The 16,138-nt window shown below is 37.0% G+C and overlaps 1 protein-coding gene across 1 annotated transcript in view; it reads left to right on the plus strand.

The window, feature by feature from the left end:
• Positions 1 to 16,138, plus strand: part of Cntnap2 (contactin associated protein 2) — a 1,671,549-nt gene that overhangs the window by 892,578 nt on the left and 762,833 nt on the right. The gene's annotated exons all lie outside the window — the stretch shown is intronic.

Below are 16,138 nucleotides of genomic sequence, written 5' to 3' on the forward strand. Positions count from 1 at the left end.
CAGGAGGCTGAGATCTAAGGACTACAGTCAAAACCAGCCCAGGCAGAAAAAGCTCCCTGAGACTCTTATCTCCAGTTAACCACTCAAAACCAAAGCAGCTCAAAGTGGTAGAGCTCTAGCCTTGAGCAAAAAAGCTCAGATACAGCACCCAGGCCCTGAGTTCAAGCCCCATGACCAAAAACAAAACAACAACAAAAAAGACCTATGCGATTCTTCTTTGGAAACAGAAAATTTTGATCCTTATTTAATGTGCCTGAGCTAAAGCATTTTAAAGTAACTAAAAACACTTAATTTTAAAAATAAAATTTGACAATTACAGATGTCTTCTAGACTTTAGAAACCTTCTACAAATAACAGATATAATAAGACTTTTCATTTGACTTTGTAATTTTTCTTACATCAAAGGGTATTTACCATAAAGAGAATGAAAAGAAATTAGACTCATAAGACTGCTCAATTTAAACCAATTTTTTGAGTAATCTATCATTTGAATGAGGGCTATAATTTAATTTAGGTATGTATCATACACTCAAGATTATTTTTTGCAGTATTTTCATATCTACTTTCTTATTCCAAAAATTATTGTTCTTAAGTTTCCAAATATTTCTGCAATATATTGGACATGGAATATATCAATTAGTTTCTTTATCACTGGAGAACCAGATTAGTCTTATAAGCAATGATGTAGAACATAAAACATTTAAATGTATTTACCTTATATACATTGTAGCAATTCCTAAATATAAAAGAACAATCTTTATCTTCTTTAAATTATGAACTACATCTTGCTCTCTTTTTACATGAAGCTTCTAGAGTAACCTAGACAAATACACATTTTATTAAATAAACAGAAAAGGAAGAGAAAAATAGTCATGGGAATTTCAGAGTCATAGCTCTAATAAAGTTCAGAAAATGACAAATTATTTAAGTAGTACATTATGTCTATTGTTATAATATGTAGCAGGGTATTTTGTATTGCTGTAATTAACTTATCCCTCTAGAGAACCATGCTAAATACACATATTTATTATAGTCTGAAGTTATAATTAATAATATATTAGTTGCTAAGCAAGCATACCTTATTCACCCACATTTACACCTATGCTTTTATACCTTCCTTTATTGATCAATTAAGTAGTAATTTGCATTGAGGCATCAGACCTTCAGTTCAGGCAAGCACTTTGGACTGTTGTATCCCAAAGAATTTTTAAAGTAAAGATGTCAAAAATAAATCTTCAGAGACATCCAGAAAACAGATAAGGACTCTATAAATCTGATTACTGAAGAGGACAACTTTTATAAATTAAGGCCAAATAGACAAGTGGTTAAGCAGCATGTAATTTAAAATGGAATTCTTCTTCCAAAGGCCATGAATAAATCCCCCTTTAAGGATATTACATTGTGTTTCATAAATACAAATGCTCCAGTTTGCCAGTGATTGATAGCAAATTTGCCTTGATTCAATCCACCGATAAAAACAATGTAATAGTATGAGCAAATATGATCTGCTCTACCTCTTGCTTTCAATAGGTTAGTTTTTATATTTCATCTCCAGATTCCTCAGCACTCATAAATGTCATGATTGATCAGGATCACAGGAATCAAGACAACTAAAAAAAGAGGAATATGATGTATATCATGATGGTGATGCTGGATTCAAGCAATGGCAATCTAGCAAGTGTCTTGTCTGCAGTGACTATGATGCATTAGAGATGTGTTCCCTGTCAAGTTTACTTGATCACATTTTGGACATTAGACCTTAATCATCATTTCACTTGACTATCTCTAATAAGTTGCTTTCTTCTCTAAACTGGATCTCATCTCTTTATGTATTTAGCATATTAAATATATGCTATTTATATTTTGCCCATCCAATCAAAAGCTATGGGCTTCAAGAAAATTTTGGACCAGGACTACAGTTTTCCATGGGCTTTGTGAATTGTATGCAAAAGTAAATTGTGAATCCCAACTGTGATTCATGGTATGAACCCATTCAAGTAGCTTTCAACAGAGTTGTTCACAAAAACCTGGGCCATGGCAGAATTTACATTTTTAATCTATTTTGTCTGCTATATTTCCTGTTAGTAAATCATTATGTTTCAAACACAAAAGTGTATTTTCTCCACATGGAAAAAACATCATAATTTATGCAAGAGAAATTATAACATTATTATTAATGTTAAATATCAGTATTACACACAGTAGTTCACTCTGAATATTAATCTATAAATTTGATATTGACCTAAACTCTTTTGACAAGAGTGAGCTTTTTGATCACATGAAAAATTGTCTAAGGCAGTCAGTTCCCCATGTAGAATCATATATAAACCAAAAGTGTGTCATAATAAGTAGCATTTTACATTCAACAGTCTAGTTTTAAGAAAATATCTCACCTGTCAATATTAGAGCCTTATGAGAACATAAATGGCATCAAAATCTAGGAAAAGCCACATTCATAGTAGGACTATAAGAAATAATTCATGAAGAAATACTTTGCCTATAAATTGTATATTTGAACAATTAGGCAGATTTGAATGAAGGGGACATAATTTCCTAATTTGGACTAGTGGTTTAATCAAGTGAATTTTAATCAAAATTTTGATTGTCAACCTGATTAGATTCTAGATGCTTCTGCTGATGGTATAAAATATACCTCCGGGTGAGTCTGTCAAGCCTTTTCCAGAGATGATGAAAACATAAAGGCTCTGACTCACCAATGACTTAATCCATTCAAAATCTAAGCATATTATTGGGATAGAGTAGATGTGTGGAAAGTGGGCTGGATTGGAGAAGTGGTCACCCAAGGGCTTGTCCTTGAACAGCACATCTTGCCCTATCCTTTTCATGTCTCTGTGCTACTCCTGATGTGAGCCATTCAGCCCTGCCACACCCTCCCAGTCATGGCTGGATCCCCTGAAATCCTGGGCAAAATACATCCTTTCTCCCTTAACTTTCCAATGCTCTGTGTGATGCAGAAGTAAACACTGTAGCATATTTATTACTGCTTCCCCACTCAATTAGTTAAAATTCTCTTCTTTTTATGTAAGGGAGTGTCTTGAGCAATTCTCCACTGCTGGTTGAAACCAAGCTAGGCTACACATCCAACTGCTAGCAGGGACATATTCAGAAGCACCTTCTGTGCTAGGTACTTATCTAAAACCATTGGGGCTTACACCCTTGTCTCTCAGAGTCTCATTTCCATGTTCTGATTGTCACAGTCATCAATTCCTGTGATCTCCATACCTACAAGAGTTAGTAGTCTCCTGTGTTATTTTCTGGGATGAGTTAAAGGAATCCTTACAAAGATTCTCTGAGGCAGATACTAGTGTCTTTCCTTATTGATACTAGCCACCTGCTGGCGATCTGGTAAGTGCACTTGTGGTTGACTATACCTTGCTCATCACCAGGACTGGCTTTATTTCCTTCTTTTGGGTATCTTTATCTTCCATTTTCCTGAATCTAGACTGGGTCATGCAGACACTGAAGACTCTCTAGCCAGAGTCTTCATTGCTCTAGAGCAAGCCTTCAGAAGTATTTCTCTTATCCATCAGCCAGTATCCCACCTGCCCATGGGAAATCCCAGCAATGTCCCTCATTAAGCACATGCCATCTTTGGATCCCCAGCTCACCAGGAACCAGGAGCTTAGGAATTCACAACCACATTTTTTCCCTATACTTTAATTGGTACCTGTTGACTACATACATCAACAAAACTCTGTTCTGTCCTTATCCCTTTATTTTCCTGGGTATAAAATCTTGTTTTGCCGTTTTTAAAACATCCATTATGGTCATTTCCATTAAAGTACTGTGCATTTAGTTGATATTTGTTGGTTTCAATACTTTGTTTTTCTGGTCAAAACAGAAAGTTAATAAAGCTTCACTTTTATACTTAAAGACCCCTGAGAGATACTTAACTAGTTGCCTGCTGTGCAAATGTTATTGAAAATGAAAACCATAAAGCAGATTTACAGTTTCACTTATGTCCACATCTATGCCAAACTTTATACAAAATAATGAAAATAACACTTAGTTCTCTGATGGTGAAAAGGTCCCAGGGCAATATGTAATAAATTAGAAACTAAAAACATTCCCAAAGAATTAACTCAATGAACAGGCAAGAAACAAAAGCAGTGGGGTAAGTATAATTTGAAAGTTAACATTTTTCCTTAAAAATAAAGCCCTTTTTTCAAGCAAATGATTTTGAGCTAACTTCTTACTAGTAAATTGGTTTCTGTTATCATAGAAATACATCTTGGCAAATAGTTCAGATACCCTTGAAAAATCAACTTCTTTGTTTTTGTTGTTAGCAAATCTCCTTTGATAGGGATTACTATTTTTCTTTAGTCTACAAGTAAACCTCTACCATTGATCAGTTATGCATTATAATAAAAATATCCTAAGATGCACTTGTTACACTTAAGTTCCTCTTTCTGGAGAATTCTGTTATAACACACTCAGGGAATAATGTACTATACTCAAACTTAGCACAATTTGACCAACTGGGGAAAAATTTGTGACTTTTGTGTTTATGTGATTTATGGCATTCAATTTAATTAACATAAGGGATGGATCTTGAGTGTTAGCATCAATCAATGGAGGAATTTAACCTTAGTATATATAAAAGTAAACATAAATGTCTACCTCAAATGATAATGAAAAGGTTTTCCTCATCTCAGTGAAATTTGCTCTCTTATAATCTTTTAAATCTATATAGCTATTCTAATCATTTGTCATCCCGCAGAAAGGTTCTCTGGATATATAGGAATCACATTAAGAGATTCCTTCTGAAATTTATTCATTTTATCCCAAAATGTACATGCGCACACAGAGAGAATGTCTGCTTTGTTACTGACTGATTATCTTTGTTTGATAACATAGACTTCAAAAACAACCCTGGCTAGCAGAAATACTGTGTTTGGGCATTAGAGTATATTTCCAAAGGATTTGAGGGACCCCTAGGATAATTTCCTCATGAGTAATTATGGGTATCTGTCCTGTTCACCCTATTTATCCAGATGACCTCATTTCTGAAAATCTCATAGGCTTTAGTTACCCCTGACCAAACTCTAAATTCCATTTGATTTTCTCCGTGGCACAATGCTAGCTAATGAGCTTCTCAGAATCACTCAAAACTGAGCTCTCCTGCTTTCTTCACAGATCTATTTCTATTTCAGTCTCTCTCACCATCTTTAAATAGCAACTCTATTCTTCTGATTAGTGCTGTTATGATGTGCCATCATCCTTGACTCCCTCTATCTTCCCAACTTCAGCTGTCAGCAAATTCTGTTGCCTCAAAAAAAAAAAGGGTGCAAATGTTACTACTCACAGTCAGAGACCACAGGGTCTTGTGTTGGTTGTCACATTAATCTCCTAATCTTATTCCACTTTGTCTCCCTTAGCCTGCTTCTCACATAATGTCCAACCCTATCCTACTCAAATTCTAGCTAGGCTTCAGTCTCTCCTCTAACCTAACCCGGATGCTGTGGGAAGGAGCTGAAGGAGGAAGGTCCTTGCACCAGCCATCAGGACCCTCATTTGGTTCTAGGGAATCTCTGGGGCTACTTTCAGAACTCGGAGCATGTAACTGTGATGCACTCTGCTGTGTCTTTATGATCACCATGCCGATTTTATGTAATCACTGGAAACCCCAATGACTTCTCGTTTTTCCTCTGTGAAACCAGCAAAGAGAAAGTTAAGACTGCAGTGACCAAATTCTATGAAGAGTAGATGTGTAAGAGCAGAAGGGCCGAAGAAGATACGTGGTTTGCTTGGAAGTAATTGAGGAGTTGGAATGGCCAACAAGGTTTTCCAACTATGAGTCAGGATCATAAAGAGCAGCAAAGGTTCTTTCATGCCAAACACTGAAGGGTAAGAGCACTCACAGACATAAAAGCTGAAGAGTGTGGGGGAAACAGCAAAGTCAAAATACTCACATTAGTAGTTACAACCAAAGCTAAGGTCAAGAAAAACAAAGAAAGAGTAAGCAACACCAAAGCCAGTCCAAGGAGCAAAACTCTGTCTAAGGACTAATGTCAAGAACTGGAAATCAATTTGGAAAGCAGGGAAACTTTCACCTTCAAGGACCAAGAAATATATAGGTCCCGATACATTTTCACCTATTCTGAAAAGTTTCTCTAGCTTACAACATCTGTGATTTTTGACAAGCATCAACTTTATAGGCTCTTGGCCCATATGACCACTAATAATTTAATGTTAGGTTAATCTTTCCAGTTTTATGTTCATGCTTTGCAGTTTTTATCAGCATTCCAATATTTGATCTGTCTATCTTCTTCTTGCTTACTCATGAGTTCTAGGAATGAAATCTATGCTTTTTATAATTTAACCCTTAAATCATATTGCATTACACAATAAATATGCTTTATCTTCTCACCAATAATTCATTGCCCCCAAAATTCATGTCATCATTTAGCACATAGAAACTAGATCTGCTTGTATATATTACTTTGTGATAAACAACCACTAGACTTATTGCCTGAGACGCCTTTTATTTTCTGGTCATTGATCCACTGAGTCAGGGATCTTGAGGTCCTTCCCTGCCTCTGAGGTCTGAGGCTTGGCTGGCGTGACTCAAATGGCTAACGTGGCTGATTTTAAGCCTCACAGATGGTGCTGGAATCATACCACCTTAGGGCACATTGGATGTGTGAGTGTGTGTGTGTGTGTGTGTGTGTGTGTGTGTGTTTCTTCTTTACTGATGATGTTATCAATAATGATTATGGCAATGTACCCACTGATAGGAATGAAATATTTGTATTCCCCTCCCACAAATTTGTGTTGAAATGCTCATGCCCCATGGAATGGAATTAAGAGAAGAAATTGTAGGAAGTAAATCTGTGGTGGTAAAGTGATTGGGTTGGACTCATCAGATAGTATTAGTGGTCTTATATGAAGAAGAGTCGCCTAGAATGCTTTACTTTTGCCTCTGAGAACACAGTAAGAAAGCAGGACCAGTCAGAGTAGAGCCTTCATATTAAACTGAGCCCGTGCCTTGATAGCAGATTTCCCCAGGAAATCTGGATATTAAGAATTCAATGTTTAGTTGCTTAAGCCACACAGATAGTGGTAGTATGTTGCAGTGTTTTCTGAGACACGTATTTATAAAGACAATTTGGCCATTATTTCCCACTGTGTATAAAGATATTTACATAGGATGATGATTATTTGCATATTTTCCTGGTTGCACTTTGTGCCTGCCACAATTTTGTTTAAAAGAATTCTCTTCATTCTGTGTACATCCCAAATTCATGAATCTATATTAACTTCTCTGATTAGTCTTCAGTGAAAAGATTATTTGATAAAGCATATATTGTGTTTTGACCCAGTCTTAGAATCATTCCCAATCCAATTGCCTGTTCATTTCTTCTGCTTCCCCTTAATATCTGCATTTTTCTTTCATATTATTCATAGGATTTTAGGAAATATTATACAATTGAGTAAATGCACCAGTAATTCTTCATGTGTTTGGGCACTGTGTTTCCAGTCTAGGATTCAGAAAGTTGGCTCCCCCATGTGGAGTTTCAGGGGATTGTTTTAAGCTTGAATGTATTTTTACTAGCATGGAAAACACATGAATTTTTAAGTTTCTCTTATGCAGACTTGCTGTCATCAGATGATGTACACTGTCTTGATCCCTACGTTATTCAAATGATTAAGTAATTTTTAGAAGGCCAGCAAAGAGGAGATATGCTTGCAGGAAATAAATGCACAGCAAATGCTATCCTAATAGACCTTTCTCCCTCTCTGCTAATAACCAGACAGATATTCTCTCCTGTCAAATACTCAGGTTGAGAACTTGCATTAGCTTCTGTTTTCTTTGTAGAAGAAAAAATGGATTAAGATCCTAATATTAAGCAATAAATATTAATTGGAAATGAGTGTCATAGCTTAGTTTTTCCAATCTTTACTAGCTTAAATGTTTAGAAATGTATACATACATATAACTTTATGTATAATGATATATTTGCTCACATAAAAGTAAATACATATGTCATTATATGTAAGCTCTCAACACGACATTACATGTTATATTTTCGTTTCCTGGTATCAAGAAGGACTGCTGCTTCTTATATCTATGTTGAATTGGAACAAATCCTATCCTGCACCATTGTATTTCAATTTCACATTACAGACTAGCAATATTTTGTTCAAAACTAGCACTCTACCACTTAAGCCACTGCTCCACTTGCAACTTTTTGGTGGTTAATTGGGGATAAGAATCCCATGTCCTGCTCAGGCTAACTTTCAACGGCAGTCCTCAGATCAGAGCCTCTGGAGGAGTTTAGGATTAAAGACGTGGTCCACCAGTACCTGGATAACGATGCACTTCTATGAAGGTCTTCTGCTAAAAATATTTCTAATCATGATAAAAATGTCTTTGACATTTTGAAAATGTTTTATAGGAACAAAAGATGACAAAAAGGACATGTGGTTCTTAAAATAAATAGATTCTGTTATAATCAGAACACAGTTGTACTTCTCACTCTCCTATTGAATCTTGTCTGTAGACACAAAATTTATGAAGAAATTGGAATAATTTTCCCACTCTCTACTTTCTATTACTTACATTAGTTATAACTTTCTAAGCAAAGTGTTACTAAATCCTTCCATTTTCTCAAAGTCAATTGAATGGAAGCATATATTCTTTTCATCATTTCTAGCCTTGTCATTTATTATATTTGTGAAATGGTTAATCAATAAATAGTCTCAAGTAGTATCATTATCTTCAAAAATTATTTCTATGCATTCCTGAGTTTTTTTGAAGGTACTTTCCTCCATCAAGAATTTTATTTAGCCTCCCATTGGCAGCTAGAGTCACAGTTATTATTTTAAAGTTAAGTAGTGCAGTAAATCATAGAGATACTCAGAAATTCCCTTTGCAGAATTGTTTTAAGCATTAATAATTGTGTCTGTGTCACTCAATTTCCAAAATCTTTGCATAAGATTATTTATTCTTATATCTCTTCTTTTCTTTTCCTTTTTGTAAAAAAACAAAACAAAGCAAAACAAATGTATGTACCCACTCTAATTCTTCTTAGAGAAGAGTTGTTGATGGATTTGGATACAGACAGTAAGCCACACCCTTTGAATCTGCTGAATGCATATTCATCTCAGAAGAGACATCATTTATTTTTCCAGTGATCAAGTCCTTAGACACACTGATTTTCCCTTCCTGTTTCATATTTAATGAATCTGTTTTCATAATTTCATTTTACCTACGTGTTCCTTATTTACTTTTCCTCTTTTAATTACTTAAGGTGAATGCTCAACTAATAGTCTATTATTTTTACTGTGAGTATTTAAAGACATATCTTTCATTTCAAATCTTCCTTAGCCCTATCTAAGTTTTGTATATCTTGTTATATAGCTCTTTTTTGTTTAGTTATGTTCAGTGTCTTTTATTATTAATGGTAATGCTTCATTGTTTTATATGTTATTTGAAAATAATAATTTAATATGTTCTATATGCACGTATATTGGTTAGCAACTCCTAACATAACTGCATCATTGTTAGCATCATTAATTCTTATACTGTAGTTCAGTACATGACCAATTATTTTATTGCAAGGATTTTGCTTCTAGGGCTCTTTGTGAGCTGTTGTGATTAAGAACATATTTAAATCTCTTTTTAAATCTCAAGACTTTGGGCATAAAATTTATTTGTTCTTGTAGGAGCAAAAATAGATGATTTATTAAAATATAACTTTATAACTTGGGGTGGTAGGGAAGGGAAAGTGGGAGAAAATTGAGGGAGGGGGTAACAATGTTCAACAAGAAATGTACTTACTCATTACCTTACATATATAACTGTAACCCCTCTGTACATAACCTTGACAATAAAATTAACCTTAAAATATAATATAATGTTACTTTCTGGTGAATCACAGTCAGAAAAATACACACTTAATCCCTAAATTCTCAGCCAATGGACCAAGTAGTTACCCAAAATCTAGATAAGTTCAAATGCCCTCAGTCTTCACATCTATTAAAAGAAGAATTTAGGAAAGGTATAAACATAAGTAAAAGTGGTAGGAAATAGGGTAGGAAGAGAGAGTGATCTGCTTGGGCATGCATGGGAAGACTATCCTTCAGCCCACCTCTGCCATCTCCAGCCTTCTTCAGGATTATAAGAAATAGCCTTGGAGTAAGTGGGGAAAATCGGAGACCTTGAAGATGGAGTTCTGATTGGTGGGCTGGCCTTCTTTCTGTTTCCTTTAGGATCATGGCACCCACTCCTCAGTTCCTCATTCTGTTGTCCTTCCTTCTTCCTTAATCTCCTGCCTCCATTTAGTTCCCAGGCAGACTTTGGCCCATCCATGGATCCTTCCATCTACTAGTTGTAGTGGCCTCAATTCCCTGACTGCTTGCTTTTGTAGTAACTCCTACTGGCAGAATGTGTGTATTATACACACGCCAAAGCTCTTCCAACTCATGGTTAATCCTTCAAAATCAACTTTCCCCTTGCAATTTGTCTTAAGAAAATAAAATGAGATTTCTTTCCTCAGAGAGAGGAAATCTGACCACATCCTGATGTAGGGAATTCCCATTTTCAAGCTGCACCTCTCTCTTGGCAAACAAACCAGAACAGGCTGAATGAAATGGATGTTTGGCTGCTTTTGTTTCCTTTGCCCGTGGCTATTCAGTAGAACCACAGCAGGGTAAAGACATGGGAAATGTTGTATGACCAGATGGCCGTGGATCTGGAATGCCTGGAAATAGAAGTACTAATTGATTCTGAAAAAAAAAGAATACCCGAGCTACAAAAATGGTTGTAAGGATGATCCCAGTGTGACCCAGTGCATAATTAAAGGATAATTTGAAGTAAGCAGAAGACAGGACTGGGAAGATTGCACTGGGCTGTCACATGACCCATCCCCACAAGAGAAACAAACAGCATACGTTCAGCAGTGAACGGAAGGATCATGCCCTTATTTTTTTCCCTGAGTAAGCAAAAAATCATCAGATTTTGGAAAAAGTGTGTCAGCTGTAATGCTTTGGGCTTCAGGTGAAGAGGACATGATACTGGCATGTTGTTTATCATTCTTGTTTCACGGATTGAGAAACCTAAAAGACACAGGTTCTGGATTTGGATAAATCCCCAGTCCACCAGCGCAGACACGTGCATTATCCACTCCCAGGTAATTTTTAAGGACCTGAATTGTGTGACTGAGTCTTTCCAGACATGCTTATACTCAGACGACAGTACACAAAGGCATAACAGACTGTGTGTATGTGTCCATGTGCCTTTCCGGTTCTGGCTCTTTCCTTCTCTTACGTATCTGTACATGCACATACACGCTTGTACAATCACCTCCGTGCACTGAGACATGGTCTCAGACCTCACTGATCAGAATTCTGCTGTGCGCTGGCTTCTCAGCACATCCCAGGCAAGGGTGTTTGAGACAATCCACAAAGCTGTCCAACACTGGTGCACAGAAGACGCAAGACTGTTCCTTGAGTCAACACAATAACCACAGGTTATTCTAAAGAACAGGAGTGTTTTGTTTTGAAGAGCTTTTACTTTCCTTCAAGGCAAATGATGGCTAATCGGGAAACTTGTACTTTTGCTCTCCAAGAACACTTTTTGTGCTTCTTTTAAATGTAAGGGTAGCTACCATTTGCAGCAGAGAACAACTGTGACTCTTACAGCGGAAATGACTAGACACTCGGGTTTACCCTTGACCTTTTTCTACTGCTTGCCTGGCTAGAGCCGGAGAAGCATCTGCTTGTAGCAGGAAAGGCTCTGGTTAGCTGCAAACCCCACACAAATCACTTGACCTCTTTCCTAACTGAAGTCTGTGGTAAAATAATGACATGTGCATGTTGTCTGCCTGTACTTTCTAAAGTAACTGTCTTGAAACAGCTTTGGCCAATCCTGTCTTTCTTAGGTCTCTTTCCGCTGTAGGAATGTTAAATTTCTCATACTGCTGCAACACTCAGCGAAAATCAGAGTTGGCATCTCAACTGTTTGATTTAATTTAAAGCAATTAATGAACACCTTTGGTATAAACTTTGGTGTCGGATACCAAAGTGAAAGGGTCATAGTTCCTTCATTCTGGGGCTCACAGTAGAGATGCCATTATTGAAATGTAAACTATTGTGTTAAAATACAGATCTTGAAGAAGAGACTGAGAAGACCAGGAAGGATGTACTGTGTTGCAATCTTTCCGAAATTGTTTGATTAGTTTAAGAAACTTTGGAAGGGATTCTCTATGAGAGAAATATTCCCAGGAAGCATTTAATACTTTATAACTATGCTCTTTAATGTATGCTAATGATGGTATAATTATAGCAATCACAAGCAACATGTTTACTTTGTTTCTATTCCTCTCTCAACTTTTTCTGACTAGAATTCCAGCACGCAACTGGATATCTTCTGAACATTCCACAAGCCCTTCAAACTGAACCAGAGGCAAACGTGGCAAACTTAGTCTCTACAATCCAGAACTTTCTAACATTTTTTTTTCTGAACCAGTTACTGGTATCACCAAAGCCAAGCTTCATTATCCCTCTCCTATTATATACACTGAGCAATAAATATGAGAAATTCTACAGTCAAGTCTTTCTCAGAATCATTTCTACCTTTCTAGTCTTACTACTTTTAGCCAAAGATCAGCCAACTGTTTTTCTGAAACAGACAATAAATCTTCCCAGCTTCTCAGGCCATATGCTCTCTGTCAGAATTACTCAACACTTTGTGGTGACACTTCTATTGTTCTGCTGGAAATGGTTTATCCTGCCACAAGAAATCTGGCAACTAAATTCAAAGCAAATTTGCAGAATTCGATTATTGCTAATACACACACACACACACACACACACACACACACATACACACACACACACACACACACACACACACACACACACACACACACACACACACACACACACATTCCCAGCTTCTAAGCAGATGAATATCAAGAAGGACAGGACATAAGGTTTTCCTGGGAAAAATATTAGCAACACTCAAATTTCAACCTATAGGCTAGGCATGGTGGTTCTCATCTATAATCTATCTATGTAGGAAGCATAAGTAGGAGGAATGTGGCCGAAGGTCCCTTCAGTTCATAAGTTATTTTTTATGTATTGTTATTAGTTTCTCTTAATTTTTACACACAATACATAAATGAGTGAATACTAAAGAGATTCCCTACATTTACTTTAAATTTTAGAATTTGCCTTGGAATTGTGAGAGCAAACCTTTAAACCTTTAATTCCTGAAAATTGACTCTCTTTTTGTGCCTGACAATTTCTTCTTCCATTTTCAGGTGCTTTTCTTTCCTCGGCTGGATTCGTTCTTCTTTAGCCTTGAAATAGACAGAGTTCCCCTAGATTCATGGGCCAGGCAGGAGCTTTCTGCTAAAAGACAATGCCAGATACTGTTAGAGAATAACAATGATTCATGGATATTTATAGGTTCGTATTAAGTGGACATACTCCAAACGAATAGCATCATGAATAAATAATTATGTTAACATTTGTAGTAGAGAAAAATTATATCACTGCTGGTTCAACTACTTTTGTTCATATTAATTATTCCATTCCTAAATCTAACTATAACTTATTTGATGGGAGAAGATATACCAGATGAGGGCAGAGGATATAGCTTAGTGATAAAACAAACAAAAGCCTGCTAAGCATGCGCAAGGTCCGCTGCTTGATCCCTACCATTGCAACACACACACACACACACACACACACACACACACACACACACACAAATAACTAAATTTATGGCTAGTTTCTCCTATCTGCTAGCCTTGCCAGGCATACTCACTAATGTGTTTAAATTCTGTGCATTCGAATGTCCGTATTTTGCCATGTGACCATGTATATGTGCTTGTATGGAGAGCACGGGCAACGATGGATTGTAGTGCTCCGAGGTGATTCAGGTTGCATGACCATTGTCTTGCCCCTCCTTTCCTGGCCCAATGAAAGGACTTGGAGCCACCTTACCAACACGTGGGAGAGAGCTCACATCTATTAGAGCACTCCCCTAACCCTATACCCACAGGGTATAGGGCTGAAGCTTTGAAATGTCTTTCTAGCTGGTAGGGGAAAGCTTTCAGCTCAGGCTCTCTGAACTTGTTAAAGAAACAATTCTCATTCTAATCCATGAATAAACAAACTCTTCCTAAATTCAGCTAAGGTGCTCTTAAACTCCTGAGAGAGAAATCTAGCTTGAGAGGCTGACAAAATGAATCTCTTAGTGTCTCAGACCCATGGACTAAAGTAAGAGGATAAAGGCAGCGTTGAGAAACCATTTCAACCATATTTTCATGTTCCTATTTGCCTTTTTATTTGGAAATATTTCAATTTTCTTCCAGTCTCTTGGGCCCTGTGAGAGGTTTTCCCCATTGACATTGTGGTTCTTCATTGTGCATTCCTTCACTCTTATCCTGTTTTGTTTTTTGTTTTCTTTTTATACTCCTCTCTTATGGGAAGTGAAAAGGAAGAGATGGTTTCCCTTTACTAGTCAATGCAGTAACACTCGACACTCCATACTGACCGGACATTGTGGCATTTCCTCTGCATCCATAAGTTTCTGGTAAAATTTCTTTCTGGTAGAATTAATACAAATAGACAGTCTTCTGTAGAAGTTAATGAGGAGAAAACTTCAGTTAACTAGATGACTTTCTTTATAGTAGTGGAGTAGATCAGCCCACCTTGCTGGTAGATCTGGACACTGGAATGGATCAACTCCACACTGTCTGTGGCTTGGGAAACTGGTGTAAATCATGACAAAAGGGTTTAATTCAACCTTGTGGTGGCTCCTTCACCTCCACATTAGTGGTGGCCCAGGCAGGGAACCCCACAGCTCAATTCCCTGCCAAGCAAGTCTCCCTTAATGTTGGGTGACTGCCAAATCCTCCCATCCTGCCATAGGTCTTGTTTTGTTCCTTGCTTCCTTTGCTGACCACACGCCCCCTAGCGGGGGGGTGGGGAGGCACTGACTCATGGACTTTCTTCCCCAGGCTGGCTTCCTTCCAACTAGTCTCCAGCTCTCAGTCTCCTAGATAGCTAAGATTACAGGCGTGAGCCACCTGTGCCCAGCTCCATGTAAGTTTTTAATACTCTGGTGACTGCATCTCAGGATGCCACTTCCACAGCACTCAAAATGGCCTGATGCAATGTTGCTGATAGTTCCTCTGGTTCAAATTATCATAATGTCTGTATTATTAAACATTTAACCAAGATAAGTCATTATCATATTAATTTCTTCAGCTATTTTTACTGCAAATTTGGTGTAAGTATACAGTCTGCAACTCAGACTTTTTAAGTAGTCTTTTCATATTATTGATGTCAATAGAGGAGGAATTTTATTTACTTGTTTGTCGTTTTTGTTGGCTTAAATTCAAATGGAAGAATGCCTGCCTTAAGCAGTACCAGAGGCTCATACCTATAATCCTAGCTACTCAAGACACTGAGATGTGAGGATTTCAGTTTAAAGCCAGCCCAGACAGGAAAGTCTGTGACACACTTACTTCCAATTAGCCATCAAAAAGCCAGAGGTGGAGCTGTTACCCAAGTGGCAGAGTGATAGCTTTTTGAGCTAAAAATTAAGAAACAGTTTGCAAGGCCTAAGTTCAAGCTGTAGTAGTAGAACAAGCAAAAAAGACAAACAGAAAGAAAGAAAGAAAGAAAGAAAGAAAGAAAGAAAGAAAGAAAGAAAGAAAGAAAGAAAGAAAGAAAGAAAGAAAGAAAGAAAGAAAATAAGAAAAAGAAAGAAAGAAAGAAAGAAAGAAAGAAAGAAAGAAAGAAAGAAAGAAAGAAGAAGAGAGAAAGAGAGAGAGAGAAAGAGAAAGAGAGAAAGAGAGAGAAAGAGAAAGAGAGAAAGAGAGAAAGGAAGAAGGAAGGAAGGAAGGGAGGAAGGAAGGAAGGAAGGAAGGAAGGAAGGAAAGAAGGAAGGAAGGAAGAAACGAAGGAAGGAACGAAGGAAGGAATGAAGGAAAGGAAAGGAAAGGAAAGGAAAAGAAAACACCAGAATGCTTATCTTATTCTTTTTATCTTTAATCATTAGGGCATCAAAATATTGGTGGAAAGAAATATAATGCAGACAGTGAATTTGAGAGCTATGGATTCTCTTGACCTATTTCTAGGCATAAGCAGTGAATAA

Source organism: Dipodomys merriami, unplaced genomic scaffold, assembly GCF_024711535.1.
Source record: "Dipodomys merriami isolate MVZ:Mamm:240054 unplaced genomic scaffold, mDipMer1.0.p SCAF_5, whole genome shotgun sequence".
Classification (NCBI taxonomy): domain Eukaryota; kingdom Metazoa; phylum Chordata; class Mammalia; order Rodentia; family Heteromyidae; genus Dipodomys; species Dipodomys merriami.